Below are 15,437 nucleotides of genomic sequence, written 5' to 3'. Positions count from 1 at the left end.
ATTAAGCATTTATGACAAGGCAAAATAATATTACTTCTTTCTTTCAGCTGAACCAGATATAATCCGCACTGTTCAAATGGAGATTTTATAAGCGTGTAAATTATTTTACAGATAATTTCTTACTGAACCATTACACACCTGTCTTATTATCTTAAAAGTGGTTGTGTTGCGAATATAAAATTCTTACTCTGTACAGTCCTTGCAAACCAAATGGTGATTTTTCATCCTTCTGAGTTCAGGTCGTATAAGACGCTATGAGAATGTGGCTCTTGGTAAATACTGTGTTGTGGCCCACATATTAACAGCACAGGCGGTGTAGAATGAGTTCAATTCTTTTTCAAGGGTTCTCATGTAAATTAAGAAACAAGTTTCTATCATATGTGAAAATATACCTGTTCCAAATGGACATTTGGTCCTTCATTCATTCGCACAAGCCTCTGTAAAAGTCTTGGGCAGAAAGATTAAATGTGTTTCAGTCTGTCGCCCGAGTGCCAAACTCCAAACATCATTTTGGAAACCAGTTTGGCCAGTGAAGCCAGAAAGGCTGAATGCAAAGTTAATTCCCGTAAGTGCTTTTGAAAGCATTGCTTAAATTTTAAAATGTCTTGTACAAAAAAAAAATCACCTGTCTAGTAACTGGCAGGTATCTTACAACAAATGGTGCACGCGCCAATTAATACATGCCAAAATGCTGCAAGAAAGTGCATGTTAATGGTGTAATTGTGAGCCGGAATGTTAATGTATTCTGTGAAGTAAATGTACTTGTCTTCTGATTATTGGTAACATCAATTTCCCTATACCCAGTAGAAAATACTAATGTTCACATTTGCAAAATAACTGGCTGCGAAAGGCATCTGTTTTAGGGAACTGCTACAGGCTGGTGTTAAGGAAGAATGACTTTGTTAAATTTTTCTGGTTCTGTCAGTCAATGTAACAAGTTAAAGGAAGAAAGTCACGGCTCGGGCAATGTTCCTTTATGCTTTGGACAAGGACATGTCAATAGTTTCTGCAATGTTTGGAGACCAGCTCATCAGAGTCTAATTTGCAGAGGCGAGAAGGGTGGGGATTGAGGCTGTACAAAACCATCAGCCAAAGTATGAAGCTCGTAGTTGCTTTCATGTTTTTGTTTCGCACTGTTCAACAAAACATTAGCTAACAGAGCACAATAAAGAGGTCTCATTTAAGGACAAAATATCCCAGGGGTTGAAGTGAGCAATGTTAATTACATTTAAGAGTGTTCTGCTGAAGGAGTTTTGGATCATGGCTGATACTATTCATTTGGAATGGATTGAATAGCAAGCATTGCTGGTCAATGAATTCTCACCTTTGCTAGTAGTTTTAGGGGTTTTCGGTAAACTTTCAAATCACCTCATTAGAAACCAACTACATTAGTCACAACTCCTTGATTTCTTTTCCCTGTGTTAAATTTTTTGTCACAGTACTTCACTGAGAATGCAGTTGGTCAATCTTGGGGAATGTAATAAGCTGTACAGATGTTTGCAGGTCTCCCCAGTATTTCTGTTAGATTTTTAAAAATCGAATTGTACTCATTTAAAAGTGATATTAATTCTGTCAGGAAAATACATATTTTATATACATTTTATCCCATGATGGTTTTTCTCCCCCACCAATATTTTCCCCCTTTGATTTCTGAGACCTATCTTCTTTTTCCCTCCCTTTCTGAAAGTACTAATCTATGATGAAATATAAATCCAGGCAAGCTAGTGCCTCTAATCATTTTGCTCTGGTGACATGAGGCGGGGTTCTCCCGAATCGGCGTGATGGCCCGACGCTGGCGTGGAAAAACGCCGCAAACCACTCCGGCATCGGGCCGACCAGAAGTTGCGGAATTCTCCACAATTCTGGGGGCTAGGCCGGCGCTGGAGGGGTTGGCGCCACGCCAGCCGGCGCCGAAGGGACTGCACGAGTTGGCGCATGCGCAGACCGGCCGGCGTATTCTGGCGCAGGGGGGGAAATATCTTCTCCGCGCCGGCCATGGTGGAGCCCTACAGGGGCTGGTGTGGAAGCAAGAAGTGCCCCCATGGCATAGGCCCGCCCGCAGATTGATGGGCCCCGATCGCGGGCCGGGCCACCGTGGGGGCCCCCCCCGGTGTCGGATCCCCCCACGCCCTCCCACATCAGCCAACTTACCTGCCAAATCCCGCCATGTGGGACCATGTCCAATCCACGCCGGCGACCTGACCATAAACGGGCAGCCACTCTGCCCATCGGGGCCCGGTGAATTGCCGGGGGGGGGGGGGGGGCAGCTGCCAACGGCCCCCAACTGGCGTGACGTGATCCCCGCCTGCAAACCACGCCGGAGAATATGGCAGCTGGAGTCGGAGCACCGGGGCGGGATTCACACCGCCCCCTGGGGATTCTCCGACCTGGCGCGGGGGTCTGAGAATCCCGCCCAGTTATCCTGAGCAGGAAGCATCAACAGAATAAAGAGGCATGCTACTAAAGTTTTCATCCTGCACTCACCAGGACAGATTCTCAAGAATATCAGTTGTAAAGGGAACAACAATTTATACTGCTTGAGAAGAGAGCTCTGATTGTTTGGCATGTGGACTGTGGTGGAGGTGTTGCCATGGAGAATGCACTAGGGAGATGTTAACTGCCAACCTTTTGTTTGAACTCAAACCAGGCAGGCTAACTCTGATTGATCAAGGCATTGCCATATGGGGAACGAACCAGGGAATTGCTTTCCCCCAAGCTTTTGTTTAGTTGAAAAAGGTGAAGTGTGTGGATATGCTCCTTCTGACTGGAAAGCAAAGGACCCTGTGTGTGAATATATGTAGCTTCTAGCAAGCATAAATGAGCCACACAGCAAGTTGACTGATAATTTTAAATTGGTTTTCAGTGTAATTCTTAGCACAATCAGGATTGATTAGCAAGTGTTGTCCAATTGAACCTATGTTCTGAACTTTACAAGCACAGGCTGGTGGGGTACAGTCAACACATTGCCTGTTGTGAACAGTTGAAGGGCCACAATGTTTGATATGATCCGCCAGCTTTGGGACAGCCTTCAAACCTAGCATCATACTGGCACTGAAATTCTCACACCACATTATTCATGTTGGTGACAGGCAGAACGTCATTTTGGCTTGATGGCAGCATCCTGTTAGTGGCAATTATCACTCGTGTTGCTGCTGTGCTGTAGCAGCGGGCAACAGCTACTTCACATTCTGCCCAAAATTTGAAGCACTTTCCCCTTCCAGGGTAATCTGTAGTAGACTGGGCACTCTTCATCACCAAATATGGCGGCCTTAGGCCCGCTCCTGAGTTTGCACAATACGCAGTGAGCAATGAACTGATCAGGGTAGTCATTATCCCGCAGGATAGCTTTGATGTGACCTATTTCCGTTGAGAATTTTAAAATTGAGGTTTTGCTTCATCAGCAACCAATACAGGTCAGAGAGCACAGGGTTGATGGGTGAATGGTTGTTAGTGTGAGTTTGGACATGGGCTGCAGAGTTTTTGAAGAGCGTACAAGGACAGTTACAGCTGGAACAAAACTCTGACTGCATCAGTTAGGTTCTGCCTGTTTCATTTCTAGAATGGGTAATCAAGGAGGAACAGGATGGGTTCCTGGGGGAGTGAAGGGAGGGGTGAGCTTCCTTGTGCATGTAACCGTCTGTTTGTTATTGCAAATCTTGACATGTTTCCCATTAACTTATCTTCTATTTTGTCTGAAATCATAATCTTCACTATCTTATTGTGAAGCTATTCTACAAACCAATGGGAACAAAGTGTATAATAACAGACAGGACAACTCTTTTGAATGACATGCTCTGAGGAAAATGGAGAATTCCAAGCTTACCCTATGTTTGGACATCAACGTCTTCCCCGGACTGATGCTCCGGCGTGTGTTGGGCACCTGGCTGGGGGAGAGGTACCCCTGACGGACTGGGTTTGATGGTTATCCTGCAAGACAAAAGACAAGAGACAATGAGGTCTTGGGCAGGAGTAGTCTGGGGAAGGGGGGTGTCTCACTTGCATTAGGGACATCATTTTGCATTGGAGCTCATTTGGTTGTCGCATGCCTATCTTCGCATTTGAGATGGCTCTCTCCTGCACCTTCCCAGGTAACTACTGCGCCCTCTGCTCCATGGGGATGAGAGCCTCCTCCAGTCTTCTCCCACTCTTGCGCATTATGGGTTGCCTTTTCCTAGGGGACATAAAAAAGACATGGTTAGATGCATGGAGGCGAGTTACAAGGAGAGGGGGGTGGTTCTGTAGCTGGTGACCTGTATGTGCAAGGCACCTGGTCAGAGAGGACAATACAGATGTTGGGGTTTTGAGCAGGGTAGGATGTGAGAGAGATGCAGGAAGGTGGGTTTCATTGGCCTCTAGGGATGTGGGGGGGTGGGTGGTTAATGAGAGGAGTGAGGGACAGGAGTGATGCCAGGGGAACAGAGGTGGTGCTTCCCCTGAGCCTAAGAGGTCCTTCATCTTTTTTCTGCACTGCGTGCCGATCAGCCTAGTGAGGTTGGCAGCACTGACTGCCTCGGCTACCTCCGCCCAAGCCTGGTTAAAATAACAGGCTGGAGCGTTCTGCCCACCCTGGGGAAGTGGGCGTACAGCCTTGCCTCCACTGTAACCTTCATCCTCTTAAGGTCTGGGGCCAGTGAATCAGATGCCAGCTGGAATGAGAATTACTCTAGGTTCACGTGGGTCGAGTGCTGGCCTATTAGCATGTCCTGAATTGCACCACAAATAACGCCCCCAATGAGAATGTGAACCACGCGTAATGCAGTCCCAGCAGGAACACATGGGCCGCGATTCTCAGGCCTTGTTACGCTCTATCTCTTGAGCGAAACGAGGCCGGTGAATAGCATGAGAGGCGGAAAACGAGAACTGCAACATGCGCCAAACAGTTTGCGATGCAACCGCCTGCTCCCATAGGCAAAATCGGGCTGTCACCATAGTGTGACGCGAAACTAATTATCACCACATAAGATCTATTTCCATACAATTAATGAGAGCCACCCCAAATCCAACGGCCTCCCGTGATTCATCAGCATCTCCAGCAAGTAGTCACACTGACACCGATTAGTACTCCTTTTTAAAAACGTGAACCTGGCGGAAGGGCTTCTGCGGGGAGCCAAGGGGGTGAGTAGCCATTTTGCTCACAGGCAAAGAGCCCGGATTCGTTGGGCCTGCTTGGCAGTGGTTGGGGGATTCTCAGCTGGGAGGGCGGGGGGATGGGGGGTGGGGTGGCATGGCTGTGTGGGGGGGGGGGGGGGGGGGGGGGAGAATGCTCCGCAGGGGTAGACCACCATGGGAGGGTGGGAGGGAGGAGCTGGAGGGGCAACCGCCCGTGGCACCACCATGCAAACCCCTGGATCATCTGTACCCATTCTGGGGACAACCCTTACGCCTGCCCATCTGTCCCACCGACAGCTAACAACCCCGCCAACTGCCAAGGCCTCTGGTCGTGCTGCTGAAAGCTGTTGTTCATAGGGAATTGGCAATCGCGGTTAAGTGATCACTGCACACAACCCAAATGGAATCCCGTGAGTGGGTGGACCATGTAGCATGTGGGAATCATAACCCAGCATCCCAATCAGACCGCAGTGCCTGGACACTATGCCTGAACACTGTGGGAGACAACACCACAGACGCAGCAGCCAACGTCCAAGCACCCAGCGGTTGGGGTACAGCTCCGGGGACATGTCCACACCAGGAGGGTGGGTGAGTGCAACTGGGAGGGGACCAGCACCCGATCCAGGTGACATTATGAGCGAGTGTCAAGGATACAGGGTCTGGGATCCAGTCAGCGAGTTCTGGGTAGGGGGGTGGCGGGGACGGGGGTGGAATAGAGGGTCCCAGGGTGGGAGCCACCGCTGTTTGTTAGTTTAACACCCTCTCCCAATGCCTCACATATATTTAATGGCATGGACAGTATTTTGGACCCGCAGAACTTGCCCTAATGGTGCTGCTTCTAGGCTGGGTGGCCAGACGCCAGAGACAACGGCAACAGCAGCACCTGCAGATGCTCACGATGGCGGCCCATGTGCCGGACCCCACCCCACACCCTGTGGACCCGGCCACCCATCAGGCCAGGGAAGGACCCGGGGGTGGGGGATCCCGCAACAACCCAGGGTGTCCAGGCATCAATGGTCATTTGAACAGATGACGAACAGCGCGTGCCGCAGGAGGCTCTGACTCAACAACGGGACAGTGCGACATCTGTGCCATGTCCTCACGAACCTGGCACCACATGGAGGAGGATACCCGGCCTCAGTGGCGGTCAAGGTCACTGCAGCCCTGAACCTTTATGCCATGAGATCATTCCAAGGGTCGAGTGGGGACCTGTGTGGCATCTCCTAGGCCACAGCCCACAGATGCATCTGACAGGTTCACTGATGCCCTGTGCCCGGGCGGCAGGATTCTCCGCCATTGCTGGGATGCTCAGGTCCACGGGCTGATGGACTGCATGCATGTTGCCTTGCAATGCATGCTGGGCTATCTGGAAGTGCCCTACGTTAACAGGAAGGGGTTCCAATCCTTGAACACACAGCTCGTGTGTGACCACGAGTGTGTGCACGCTTTCCGGGGAGTATCCACGACAGGTACATTCTGGGGCAGTCGTTTATCACTGGCCTCTTCGAGGACCACCCCAGGATGGGCAGTTGGCTCTTGGGGGATAGGAGGTACACATAGCGGGCCTGGCTAATGATGCCAGTATGGAGGCTGGTGACCGAAGCGGAGACCCGGTAAAACGAGGCCTATGTGACCACCCGGGCTGTCATTAAGTGGTGCATCGGTCTGCTCAAACTGCGGACGTGGCCTGCTCCGTCATTGATACCTCCCCACCCCCATCTCCCATCCTCCCAGGGTAGGTGTCACATCTTTCCAGGGTGCTGGGATATGTCGGCACTGTCAGCGGGTCACTGTCGAGGGCAGGGGGGGTGATGATAACCTGCAGAGAGCTGAGCGCCAGTGCTCCTCAATCTGTGCGGTAGTCACCCCCTGCCTGTCTGCTGAGCGCTCGCTCACACCCATCACCTGCATGTGGTGTGCCCGGGGAGGAGGGAGCGATGCCTGGAGAGATGGGCCAAGGGTTCGAAGGTTGGCTCGCAAAGCAGAAGAAAATGACAGAGGCATCATATTAGTTGTGAGTAAGGGTTTTTAGTGTGTTACAGATGTCGAACAGTGCCCCAGCCTCCCGATGGTGCTGCCTCACTCTCCCCACCACCCGCTCACCATCCCCACTCTATAGGGCAGGTCTGGGTTGGCACCCAGCACCCCCTCCACCCGGTCGGTATTCATAGAGCCCCGGGTTCACCTCGGGATGGAGGGGCAGCTGGTTCGAGCCCCGAATACCCCTGCGTCATCTGGCTCTGCCAGCCCTGGCAGCTCCCCAATGTCTGCACCAAGTTGTCGACACCCTCGGCGATGCTCCTCAGTGATTGGGCCACACTCTGCAGCACCTCGGCCATTCCCATCTGAGAGCGGGACATGCCCCACGGAACCTCATCAAAGTCAGCCTGCTACTGGGTCATATCAACCAGCGAGTCGGACATCCTGCCGAGACCCTCAGCCATGGCCGTCACCGACTGCGCGATGCCTTGGACACCTTCACGAATGGTACCGACGTCGTGCACCAGGCTCTCCACTGTGGTCGCCACCCTAGCAGTGTTGGCCTCAGTGCCATGCATTGCTCACGATATCTCCTGCGCCCGTAGCCTCTGTGACTCCTCCAATTGGCTATGGATTTGCTGGAGTGATGCTGACATCTCCCTCTGAATGGCCCGGCTGCACCCTAACGCCTCCATCAGCTCCGGGTAACCCTGTTCCAGAGGCTCAGCATCAGGCTGGGACCCAGCTGGGACCTGGGATCCAGCAGCCCTCCGAGGGGGTTCATGCCTCCACCTGATGTCCATCAGCAGCTGTGTGGTGCTCACCAGATTGGGCCCCAGAAGCCTGACCACTAACATTTCCCACTGAGGTGTGTGTATCTGTGCTGGTGGAGGTTGGGGATGACACGCCGATCGTGTCTTTCTCGGAGCTCCCCTCCCGGGTGTTCTCCTGGGAGGCTGGAGAGTGGCCACCCGGGATGGGCCGGTGTTGTCGTTTGGAGGGCCTGCGGGAGAATGGACATATGGACCTCGTTAAGTGGACCATTTAACGTTGAATAGCATTGCCAACCGCATTGGGCCAAGTGCTGGGAAGCTCGCGGCAGTTTCCACTCACTACAACACTTAGAAATCTTTCTGGAGAATTGCGTCCATAGTCTCCCAAATGGAGAATTGCGCCCCCCGTTAAAGTGGCCCCACAGCTTTCAAAGGATTACATTGACTTTTCCTTCCTTGTGTGCCTCGTAAGAGCAATCCTAAAGCTGTAATGCAGAAATTTCCACTCGCATCATTCATTTTCCCTGCAGCCTTCCAAGCAGTATTTTGACATTTTGGACAATGCACGAAAAGCAGCTTTTTAACTGATGCCAACACTGCGGCTGTAAAATTATCATTTTTTTTCAGAACCAAAGGCTTTTCTCCCATTAATGCCATGACTAGGTCTTATAAAAATAAGATTATTTATTATCAAATTTAGACAGAGAATTGCTGGCATCTTTTATTCATATGGCACTTTTTGGAGAAAGCTATCTATTCAATTTTTTAGTAAGATATACAACATAACATGACTTGGTAAAACTGAAAGAAAAATGTACACATTGGGTGCGATCTACCGGCATCATTCGGGGGGCGGGGGGGGGGGGGTGTTGGGGGGAGCTCCCAGGCATTCAGGTAGCATCGGGAGTGCCAGGGTGGCAATGCCACAGTGCCTGGTAGGCATTGGGAGTGCCGGGCTGGCATTGGGAGTGCCAGGCTGGCAGTGCCATGGTGCCCTGTGGACATTTTGCCTGTGCCGTGGATCGATCCCAGGGGTGCTGTGCTCTTATGAGATGGAGTGTGGGGGGGTGCGAGAACTCCATAACTAGTAAGTTTGGGCATTGGGGAGTCCAAAGGCTGCAGGGAGGGGGGGGGGGGGGGGGGGGGGGGGGGCGTGAGATTAGGGCACCATTTTAAAATGGCTCCCTAATCTCTTCCTACACTGGCGAGCTGAACTCGTTAGTGCAGGAAATGAGTCCAATTGCAACCTCGATGGATGTTCCTCGCTGAGGCCTGAAAATGTAGCAGAGTCCCGTTTAATACCGGGTTCGTTCTCAGTGCTGCGAGCACCAGGAAACACCCGGCTAAACGCGCCCAAAATACAACGTTGTTATTTTTCCATTAAATCGCTCCCAAAATTGCCAATAATTATAAAAAATATAGTGCCTTTCTGACCTCAGGATGTGCCAAAGCACTTTGCAGCTAATGAAGTCTGGTAACTATTGTAATGTAGGAAATACGGCACTCAGATTGCACACAGGAAGCTCCCACAAGCAGGTGATAAAGACCTGTGAATCGGACTTTATGATGTTGATTGAGGGATAAATATTGGCCAGGCCACCAGGGAGAATTCCCCTGATCTTCAAAGTAGTGCCATAGGATCTTTGATATCCACCTGAGAGAAAAGATTATTTAATTTAACCTCTTATCTGGAAGATGCCAGCTCCCACACTGAAGCACAACTTCAGTACTGTACTGTAGAGTGAGTCTAGATGTTTGCACTCAAATTTCTGGAGTGGGACTTGAACCCACAACCTTGTGATACAGCAAAGACTGCAACCCACACAACCACAGCTGACTCAAGCAAATCATTCAAGGATTAAAAGAATAGAAAAATAGCCTTGAGGTTAGATTGTAAAAGGGTCCAGACAAATAGATTAGAACACACCTATCTCCGATGGAATGAAGCCTGGCAAGTTATGGATCAGTAGTGATGATTAAAATTTACCCCATAGCCTAGTTGACAGCTGGATAAGCATAATTTATAGTTGGAAGGTCGATGAGGCTGGGTTGCTTCTAGGATGATAGATGGCTAGGAGAATGGTGGGAATCCGCATGTATGATAAGCCATAGTTAGCAGTGAGTCTAATGTAGGTTAATGGATAAGTTATGCAGAATCATAGAATCATAGACAGATAGAGCACAGAAGGAGGCCATTCAGTCCACTGTGCCAACTCACCAAGAGGTTTAGTCAAACATTGAAAGTGAATCTCAGATGGATCAACATCATCTAGACAGTCAGAAGTGGACGATGAATTGCTATAGGCATGTGCGAGATCAATCTGACCATGTGTCACTGTGTAAAATGGGTCAATAGAAGTAAAAATCAAGGAGAGGTGTAAAACGGGCCACTGATTCATTATCACCTATTTTATAAATCACTTAGAGTCAAAATCTACCTCACATTAATTTATATTATATACAAATATAAAGAACCTTTTCCCATTTTACGAAACGAGAGTGGAATCTGCAGTTTGAAAAACGAGCATTAAAATAACCAGAACAGGGGAGCATAATGTGTTTATGTTGAAGAGAGTTGCCATTGTTGTCACACTTTCATCTACAATCCACATTCTCCAGAGAGAGAAACCTTGGGCTTTCACTCACCCAAAAATTACAGAATTTATAATGCCAAGAAATATCATCCTTTAAGTTCAGAACTGTAATCAATGCTTCCCTTTCAGATTTATAATGGCTTCAGTGCAGTTCGATTATAACGTATTTATTTGTCTGAAGGGTGCAGGGAATTGGTACATTATATATTTATGTAATATTTATGTTACGTGTAAATTACCATTTTGTTAGTGAAGGTGGACATGGCCTGGAAAGCTGATGACATTGCACCCATTTAACAAGAGTCAAACAGGAGTCCAAGCAGGCAATATGGTGTGAGGCCCAATCCATGTCGGAAATCTACCATATTGGTATATGTTCCTTTATAGGCACTTGGGCCTATGCCTGAAACAGGTTTTCATAGATTATCATAGAATTTACAGTGCAGAAGTAGGCCATTCGGCCCATCGAGTCTGCACCGGCTCTTGGGAAGAGCACCCTACCCAAGGTCAACACCTCCACCCTATCCCCATAACCCAGTAACCCAAATTCACGGGGCCTCGATCTGCCATCCACCAGTCCCACTTCCCCACTCCATAATCCCTCACTGACCAGTTGATTTCCCTTTGTTACAATTTCTTTTATTTAATCTTTTTTGTTTGGTTCAAACGTTTCAAATAACTTGACAATTGGAACACTCTGTCCTTAAGTTTTGTATTTGGGAAAGGAAATCCCAGACTTTCTGGCACACAGCAGATTGGAGGGATTTGGTTTAATTGGTTGGCTGGCAGACAATGTGCTGGCCAGGGACAGTGTTCTGCCTGGCAACTGACAGCGAGTGGTTCCTGCCAGGTGTTTTTTTTTTGAGAGAACCCAGCAAAAGACATGAGACCCTTGAAGTAAGAAGTTGTTCTCTCTCTCTCTTTCTCTGGAAGATATCCATCTGAGGTCACAGAGCCTTATCTTTTATCAATATTTTCTTCCCTCTCCACCACCCTTTCTCTCTAAGGCAGCACAGTAGCACAATGCTTAGCACTGTTGCTTCACAGTGCCAGTGTCCCAGGTTCGATTCCCGGTCACTGTCTTTACGGAGTCTGCATGAGCTCCCGTGTCTGCATGTGTTTCCTATGAGTGTTCCAGTTTCCTCCCACATGCCTGAAAGACACGCTGTAAGGTTATTTGGACATTCTGAATTCTCCCTCTGTGTACTCGAACAGGCGCCGGAATGTGGCAATGAATAAGATAGTAATTAACCAGTTGTATTGTTGCCTATTTAATACTAATTACTTTTGAATAATAAAAGGTTATTTCTGTTAAAATTTACAAGCCTGGTGGCTGTACTTAATCGGGACCAAACCAAAGACATTGGATGTTTAAGTAACTTTAATTCTGCCAGTGTTGAGACCCTGGGTCAAGTGGGAATTAAATTGACCATGTACAAAGATTCTGACGAGTCCAATTTTGAGGCCCACCATTGTACAACAGCAATAAAAACTATTCGCATTTATATAGCGCCTCTCATGCGGGGAGGCGGTGGCATTGTCACTGGACTAACAATCCAGAGATCCAGGGTAATTCTCTGGGGACCTGGTTTCAAATCTCACCACGGCAATTGGTGAGATTTGAATTGAATAAAAATCTGGAATTAAAAATCTCATGATGCCCATGAAACCATTGTTGATTGTTGTAAAAACCCACCTGGTTCACTAATAACCTTTAGGGAAGGAATCTGCCATCTGTACCTGGTCTGGCCTACATGTGACTCCAGATCCACAGCAATGGGATTGGCTCTTAACTGCCCCTGAAGCATAATTAGGGATGGGCAATAGATGCAGGTCCAGTCAGCAAAGCCCACGTCCCATGAACAAATAAAAAAACTTAATAAAACTTCCCAAGGGACTTCACAAGGGCAATTAGCAACCAAATATTGACACCAAGATGCAATAGGAGATATTGAGGCAGGTGACTAGAAATATGGCTAAAGGGGTATATTTTAAGAAGGAGGGGAGCGAGGTAGAGAATGGAGAGGTTTAGGGAGGGTATTCCAGAGCTCAGGGCCTGGATAGCAGAAGGAACAATGTAATGGTGGAAATTAGGGGTATGCAAGAGGACAGAATTGGAAAGTGCAGAGATCTAATAAGAGAATGGCACATCAAGCACAGTTTGAAGACATCCATTCTAATTTGGGTCAACAATACTGCTCAGGTATAGACAGTGCTGCTGTTGCAGGCATCAATGCGTGTGTGTGTATACGTGTGTGTGTATGAAATGGAAAATATGTGGAACATGAAATTTTATATAGATTGTCAACTTTATTAATTGTCTGGTTAATTTGTAACTAAACTATTGAAAGTCATGGATGTCAAAAATAGTTCATTTAAATATCAGGCTTTTCACCGTGCATTCACTTTTCAGTGACTCAGATCATGATGGTATTGGTGTTTCAAAGATAATTAGGTATTATCTGACACCATGGGCAGCATTTAATGCCCTCCCCCATGCCGGGTATGGTGGCAGGGAATATTTAATTCAGTGGGGACACTGTCACTTTCCCTCTTCCACCCTGGTTCACTCTGTGGCAAGGTGTTGATAACCTTCCCGCCCTGCCACCAGTTGAGGACCTTAAATGGCCAATTGATGTGCACTTAAGGACATCTTCCTGACACTGCTGGTATTCAACCAATCACCTTGCTGTGGATCTGGAGCCATATGTAGGTCAGACCAGGTAAGAATGGCAGATTTCCTTCCCTAAAGGACATGAGTGAACCAGGTGGGCTTTCACAACAATTGATGATTGTTGTCATGGTCACTATTGCTAAAATTATCTTGCAATTCCAGATTTTTCAATGATTTAAATTTAACTTCTAAGCGATGGACTCGCCAAGCAGGGGAGAACAATAAGCAAACCCATGTAGGGTTGCTAACGGACACCCATGGGTGTCCTCTGTTCAAAGGAGGGACCCAAAGGAAGGAGGGGGAGACCACTGAGAGCCAGATGGTTGCCTTTGCTGCTGACCTCCCTGTTTATGGGCAACTTAATTCAGCGGGCCTTCCTGAAAAGAGGGACCGCGGGCGCTTACCAACTCTCCACCAATCGGATCTGACAACCACCATCATCACCCACCCCCACAAAAAAAAATTGCCTTCATGAAATACCATTTCAGGGCAGCACGATGACGCAGTGGTTAGTACTGCTGCCTCATGGCGCCGAGGTCCCAGGTTCGATCCTGGCTCTGGGTCACTTTCTGTGTGGAGTTTGCACATTCTCCCCGTATTTACGTGGGTTTCACTCCCACAACCCAAAGATGTGCAGGGTAGGTGGATTGGCCACGCTAAATTGCCCCTTAATTGGAAAATAATAATTGGGTACTCTAAATTTACTTTTAGACTTCCGGGTGCGGCAATGCGGAGCTGAGCCGCACGATTCGGCAGCTCCCGCTACCATGGACCTTCGGGCTCGCTAGAAGAGCCCCAGCGGAACTTTTTTTGAAACTAACCCGTGGGGAAGGTAAGAGGGAGGTCCCCCTCCAACCTGTATGAAACGGACTCGAAGCGTAACGGCCACAAAAGTGGCATTGCAGCAATGGGAAAAAACGGGGAAAAAAGACAAAATGGCGGCGGCCAGAGACAAAGGTGAGCTGCAGGAGCTGGAGCAGCGAGAAGGACTGGGGAAGAAAGATAGAATGGCGGCGGCCAGAGACAAAGTGGAGCTGCAGGAGTTTATTAGGCACTGCTTCGAGGAGCATCGCGAGGAGACGCGTAAGGAAATGCTGGCGCCTATGCTTTCGGCAATCAAAGGACTAGGGATCGCCCAGAAGGCCCACGAGGTGAAGATCCAGGAGAGACAAAAAAGAGTTGGTCAGAACGAGGACGGGATCTCGGGCCTGGCGGTGAGAGTGGAGCAGAACGAGGCGCTACACAGGAGGTGGGCGGGAAGACTCGAAGACCTGGAGAACAGGTCGAGGAGAAAGAATCTGCGGATCCTGGGTCTCCCTGAAGGAGCGGAGGGGGCCGATGCCGGGGCATACGCGAGCACGATGCTTGAGGCGATGATGGGCAAGGAGGCCCCTTCGAGGCCCCTGGAATTGGACGGGGCACACCGGGTGCTGGCGAGGAGGCCCCGGGCAAATGAGCCGCCAAGAGCGATGGTGGTGAGGTTCCACCGGTTCACGGACAGAGAGTGGGTCCTGAAATGGGCCAAGAAGGAGCGGAGCAGTAAGTGGGACAATGCAGAGATCCGAATATACCCAGGCAGGAGCACGGAGGTTGCAAAGCGGTGAGCGGGTTTCAACAGGGCCAAAGCGGTGTTGCACCGGAAAGAAGTGAAATTCGGAATGCTGCAGCCAGCGCGACTGTGGGTCACATACAAGGGCCAACACTACTACTTTGAAACGCCTGAAGAGGCGTGGACATTTATACAAATCGAAAAGTTGGACTCTAACTGAGGGTTTGTGAGGGTGGGGGGCATGTTTGGGGTTTGATGTGTGATGGTTGTTGTATATAGGGGGTCAATCACAATCACGCGCAGGAAATGTTACATACAGGAGCTGCGCCAGAGGGGGCGGAGCGGGCTTTGGAAAGCGCGGGGTTTGGTTTTTCCCGCGTGCGGGAAGAAAGGTGGGAGGGGAAACTCCCACACGGGGAGGTCAATGGGTTAGCGGGGGTAGCCGGGGTCAGCAGGTGTCAGCTGACTTACGGGAGTGACATGGGGGGAGCAAAAAAGCTAGACAGGGGTCTAGCGGGGGGGAGGGAAGGGGGGGGGAAAGGGTTGCTGCTGCACTGGCCGAAAGGGAATGGGACATAGAAGAGGTGGTCGGGACGGGGGTCCCCCGTCTGGGGGACTGGAGGGTGAGGGAGGCGTGGACACGGGACTGGCCCAGAAAAGGAGATGGCTAGTCGGCAGGGGGGGGCGGGGCGTGGGGGGGGGGGGGTGAGAGCCCCTCCAATCTGGCTGATAACGTGGAACGTGAGGGGGCTGAATGG

The sequence above is a fragment of the Scyliorhinus torazame genome, chromosome 1 (genome assembly GCF_047496885.1).
Source record: "Scyliorhinus torazame isolate Kashiwa2021f chromosome 1, sScyTor2.1, whole genome shotgun sequence".
NCBI lineage: Eukaryota > Metazoa > Chordata > Chondrichthyes > Carcharhiniformes > Scyliorhinidae > Scyliorhinus > Scyliorhinus torazame.
Note: the sequence above shows the minus strand (reverse complement) of the source record.